The 6,000-nt window shown below is 41.5% G+C and overlaps 1 long non-coding RNA gene across 1 annotated transcript; it reads left to right on the top strand.

Annotated features, from left to right (window-relative positions):
• The first annotated feature begins 262 nt into the window (after positions 1-262).
• On the top strand, positions 263-2,594 carry LOC119713712 (uncharacterized). Its single transcript, XR_005260935.2, has 2 exons — positions 263-606; positions 1,047-2,594. It is a non-coding gene; the product is annotated as an uncharacterized lncRNA (long non-coding RNA).
• Positions 2,595-6,000: the final 3,406 nt, after the last annotated feature.

The raw sequence follows: 6,000 nt of genomic DNA, 5'->3' as shown, positions 1-6,000 counted from the left end.
AAAGTAAAATAAAACAGAATAAAATAAGATAAAATAACATAAAATGATTTTTAGCAATGCATATGCACTACTTCCTCCCACACACACCACCACTACAAAGACAACAGAGAAGCTGAACAGGAGTCTGCAGCTTCTCATGCTTCATTAACAAGGTAATTTGCTAAACTCTGCAACTCTGATTGCAGGCCCTGTGTTCGCGAAGGTGTTGTTAATAAATTAATCAAAAAGAGTGAAGTCTGCACAGGAGTCACAGAGAACTTAATTTGACTCCTCATTTTCAATATTGATCATTTCTTGGGAAAGAAAAATAAAATCAGAAATTCAATACTGTTTCTGGAGACCTGGTTGAGTTTAGTGTTAGCAGCTCATAGGCCTGTTATTTTATTTAGTGGATTTTATATTAGGGTTTTTTTTCAGAGGTGACTCTCAGCTTCACCATGTTGATGTCCCTTTCCAGAACAGCATTCAGAAAGATATGCAATGCCTCTCCCAAAAAAAGAGCTTCCTCTGACACTTGCTTTTAATTATACCTTGGAGACGCAACTGAGCAGGCTATGACAGACAGGCTCTCTCCTGGATGGTACTTCTCCAGGAAGTGGCTGAAAGGTAAATTGGAAATATAACTTTTGTTGCTATCAAGCTATAAATATATGCAAAAGAATCAGTCCTACTTTAATGCTTTAGTAGCAAGCAATTTTTTTATGAGCATGTACTGGCAAGATGGATCAAGCAGGGAACTTGACAGAAGACAGCTGCTTAATCTGCCAGAAAAATGAATCTGGTTTAATCCAGGCTATTTGTTTTACAAGCAGCAAAAAGCAATGCTGCAAAACCTGAGAGGCTAAACTGATCTCTCAGCATTTGCCTTCTGTAAAAAATATTCATCTATGAAATCTAGATTATCTATCCATTTAAATGTCTTTCAGCATTGACCACTGCAATATTAAACTCAGTTTCAAATTTTTTTTTCTTGCTTCTATGACAAAAAGCTTTAAAAATTATTATTCCATGTTACAATGAATTGTTTCTTTTTTCCCACCCTGTAGGGTATATGGGCTTTGTATTTGCCTGCAGGAAACAGCTTGCATTGTTTTTTCAGTGTTGAACTTGCAGCACAGCTTGCAGAGAGCCAGAATAAAGGCTGATTAAAAGTAAATAACAAAAGAAAAATAATAAAACCCCACAAACATTCAGCATTTCCACAGTGGCTGTGTGCTTAGTTTTTCAGGAAGCCTTCAGGACCCTTAAAAATGGACCCTTAAGCAAATGTCACAGGCACGTTTATAGAACTGGAATCAGCAATTTAAATGAAGAAAGTTATGTTACCAAGTCTTATCCTAAGCCATAGTGCTGACCAGTTATGCACCAGAAATAATTTCTTCATACCTCATACAGTCTGCACTAAAACCTCATCTTCTGAGACACAGCTCTTCGAGAAACTAAGGGCACATCCCCTTCTGCTTACTTTTTGCTCATCTGGTGATGGTGTAATTGCAAGAGCCAAGGAGGGTCACACTGATGAAGAAGAGGACAGGTCTCTGTGGGGAAGACATTACCTCCACACCTCTCCCCAGTGGCTGCTGATGCAGTGTGCTCACAGAGTCCCAGACCAAATTTCAAGCTGTGCTACTTCGGAGGAAACCTGATTGCAGTACCACTGCCTGCCTGCCTCACAGGACTCAGAAAAAAAGAGATAATGATAGTCATTGGGAAGAATAATCTGACCTACTAATGCACCTTACAAGTCTCTAAATTACCTGCAACCACAGAAGGAAAAAAGGACTTGGATGCTTCTCTGAACAACTCAATAACAGTCTCTGCTCAATATATGATATCGATCAAAAGGGCAAACAGAATGTTAGGATGCAAACAGTGGTGTTGAAAACGATATTGAAAGAAGACACCATCATATAAATCAATGAGAGAGCTTCCTCTGAACCACTGTTCTGAGCTGATCACTTCATCAAAAAAGGATGTGCCATAAGGTTTACAAAGACAAAACAAAAATGAAGAAAGGCTTGGGAAAACATCGATTATGTGGAGAATGAAATCATTGGGACAGTTCAGCTTTGAGAGATACTGTTTAGGGTTCCATGAATAATTTGTTCAGTAAATTCAACTTAGGGGTAGCTGGGAATTTTGTAACCACACAGTTTTAGTAGAAAAAGTCAATTTGTCAAAAGAGAAGTATTTTGCTGAAATGTATTGTTTCAGAAAAGGATTTCAAAGGAAATACAGACAAGGTTTCTGCCTGTCAAGCATTTTTCTCCAACAAGAAACATGCCTGACTTTCTTGAAGTAGGCTATAAATTATCCTAGCTCACAGATCTGTGTCATGGACCCCCTCAGATTTAGGGGGCAATCGTTTAAGTTCAAAACTCCAGGGCAAAGACACTCTGGGGATGACCAAGATTTTGAAACTCAAAGTTTCCAGAACTCTAGGAGCTTTGGCTCCAATACCATTCTGTTATAAAGTCGGAAATGGATGAGCAGGAATAAAATTTACATTTTATTATGAGTGATGGTCATGGGGGCAGTGATGTGCAATCACTGTCTATGTGGGGCAGGTGAGAGAACACAGTAGTTCATGTGACCCACTGTCCTAATAGCAAAGATTTGTGACACAAAATTCCTTTGGGGATTCTTGGTAATGAATCTTTTCCCCAGAGCATTCTAACATGTACAGTTACAACTTTCTACCCCCTAATTTTAAGAACTTCCTATTTTTATGTTAAATCAAAGAAAACTGTGGAATTTTTCTATTCTTATAGCCATCTGTAGGAAGCTGCCCTCACAGAATTCAGAGAAACACAGGACAGAGGAGCGGTGGCCTTGTAAGATTCCTAAGAACGAAGACAGCAAAGTGCTCTGATTTCACAAAAATGACAAGCAGACTTGGGGGAAGGAGGGAGGGAGAGGCTGACTTTTGTTAAGTGAAATATTGGAATATAACCTTTTTGAAATGTCAGAATTTTTAACAGAATAAAAATACCAATTGTCTGCCTTCAGTGTAGTTACTTGTTTATAGAAAAAGGGCACATCATTTAGTGAAATTGAAAGTCAAGAAGTTGAAATGATTTCAAAAAAGAATACACTTAATACAAGAAAAAAAAAAAATATGGAACTCATATTTCCAATTATACTAGGCTGGAGGAAAATATATTTGGAAGGAAAATAAAAATCAATCACTTCAAGCCATGAGATCACCACTAAACAAAGAAACTTTCCAATGCAATTTACTCTTTATTTCTTTGCTTTGGAAATGTCTGCAGTTCCCCTAAGGATACCCCCTCAGTCACTCTTGGAAACTGGTTATTGGGGTATCTGGATTGGTAATCTTCCTGAAGAAAGCATGGTTTATGATTCCATAAAGCTTCAGTCATGTGGTGGTTTTAGCCTGCTGGGCAGCTGAACTCCACCACAGCCACTCTCTCACTCCCTCTCCTGAGCAAAAGAGGAGAAAAAATACGATGGAACAGGCTCAGGTGTTATAAGGGCAGGGAGAGGAGATCACTCACAAGTTATTGTCAAAGGCAAAACAGACTCAACATAGGGAGATTAAAGTTATTTATTGCCTATCACGAACAGAATACTGCAATGAGAAAATAAAAGCAAATGAAAAACATCCCCTCCCCTCTACCCCCCCTTCTACATCCACTCCCCAAGACACGCAGAGGAACAGGGAATGGGGGCTGTGATCAGTCCCTAACGCTTCATCTCCACCGCTCCTTCACGGTTACTCTCTGCCCCTGCTCTATGTGGGATCCCTCCCACGGGATGCCGTCCTTCCCATAATGATCCCACAGGGGCTGCACACGGGCAGCAGCTCCTCAAGCACTGCTCCCACACGGCTGTGTACCACAGGGTCCACCCATCAGGAGTAAACTGCTCCAGCACGGGTCCCACATGGGCAGAAGCTCCCCCCAGGCCCCTGTTCCTGCGTGGGCTCCTCTCCACAGGCTGCAGCTCTGGCCCAGGGCCTGCTCCTGTGGGGGCTCTCCATGGGCCGCAGCCTCCTCCAGGCCACATCCACCTGCTCCACTGGGGGCTCCTCCATGGGCTGCAGCGTGGAGATCTGCTCCATGTGGGAGCCATGGGCTGCAGGGGGACAGCCTGCTCCACCAGGGGCCACTCCACAGGCCATAGGGCAACTTCTGCTGCATGCCCGGAGCATTTCCTGCCATCCTGCTGCACTGACATTGGTGGCTGTAGGGCTGGTTCTTACTCCTCTCTTTCTTCCCCAGCTGCTGTTCCCCAGTGTTTTTTTTTTTTGTTTGTTTGTTTGTTTGTTTGTTTTTGGGGGGGGGGGTGTTTTGTTTTTTGTTTGTTTTTTTTCCTATCTTAAAGATGCTTTCACAGATGTGCAAACAACATTGCTTATTGGCTTGGTTCTGGCCAACGTCCAGGCCCTTAGCTGACACAGGGCAGCTTCTGGATTCTTCTTGCAGAAGCCACCACTTTGGCCACCCCACTACCAAATCCTTGCCATATAAACCCAATGCAAATCAGCACAGATATCCCATGCATTCAGGGACTGTAGGCATTGCCACTTGTAGCATCTAAGGAAAGAAAATACAGGTTATGAATTTATAATATAATATCAACATTTTAAGTGGTGACAAAAATAATGTGGAAAAACAATAATTTTAGCAACAGCAAAATAGTTTACATTTAAATATATATATATGTATACATACAAAAGACCAGGAAACCTTTTATTCAGGACATAAGCTCTTTACTGCCTGGAGTTTACACTGGAATAAGGAGAATGTTTTTCTTTACAGCAGCTCTGATGAGAGTCATATATCAGATATTTGAGAGATGAATGATATGATCTGGTATGCTGAAACCTATTTCCATTATGCACCCTAATAAGAAGTGGTTGCTAGTCTATTAGATTAGATCTTATGCACTGCTGTTACTTGGCTTTTAAATAAACATTAGTGTGTACCATCCTAGGGATTTGAAAATAATGGCTTTTAAAACATCTTTTTCCAGTACACCAAATGTTGGATCATTCGTGTTGCAATAAGGGGATGAAATCTTGCTGTGAGTCCCTGAGGTGTGTCAGTTCAAAACAGTGCAGTGCACTCTAGGGCAAATAAAACAATGGGAAATGGGAGAGTTCAGCTACTGTGGCTATTTATTCTATAGCAACTTCAGTCCAAGCCATGCTGATAGTTTTTCTAATGCTTTAAATCAAACAGCAGGCATCTGTGGCCTCAAGGTAAGAAATGCTAAATATCTGCCAGTTTCCAGACTTGAAACATTGCAGCTGCCCTACCTGAAAGAAATATTATCGTCAGTTTACCAGGAACTTCAGTGCTACTGTCATGTGCCATTTTCACTAAGGAACATGTGATTGGCACTTCACAAAACATTTAACAACTTCATCTCCCAAAGATCCAATTTTAAGTAATTTGCCAAATATCATGGTTATCATATTTTCAATTCCTTATACTGGCCACAAAAGTGCAGCCACAAGCTCTTCCATTTAATTTTTTTAACAATTTAAAGACTACTCTTGACATCTGGCCATGACATAAGAAGTTGTATCACTGTTTACTTCAGCAGGCCACCTGTCCAAGCTGTACTGGCAGTATTCCTGACTACGTGTTCCCTGGCCAATGAAAAAGAATTATAGATATAAGCATAAACTGGAATAAATTGAATAATCCCCTGAAGTGGTTTAGCTCCAGCAGGCAGCTCAGCCCCACAGAGCCGCTCACTCAGTCTCCCCTGGTGGGATGGGGGAGAGAATCAGAAAGGTAAAAGTGCAATAACACTGGGATTGAGATAAGGACAGTTCAGCGGGTAAAGCAGAAGCCATGAACAAGCAAAGCAAAACAAGGAATCCATCCACTGCTTCCCATCGGCAGGCAGGTGCTCAGCCACTTCCAGGCAAGCAGGCCTCGTCATGCAGAGCGGTTCCTTGGGAAGACAAACGCCATCACTCCCAGCATCCCCCCTTTCTCCTTCTTTACCCAAGCTCTATTGCTG

This window comes from Anas platyrhynchos, chromosome 1, assembly GCF_047663525.1.
Source record: "Anas platyrhynchos isolate ZD024472 breed Pekin duck chromosome 1, IASCAAS_PekinDuck_T2T, whole genome shotgun sequence".
Classification (NCBI taxonomy): Eukaryota; Metazoa; Chordata; class Aves; order Anseriformes; family Anatidae; genus Anas; species Anas platyrhynchos.
Note: the sequence above shows the minus strand (reverse complement) of the source record. Positions and strands in the feature narration are given on the sequence as shown.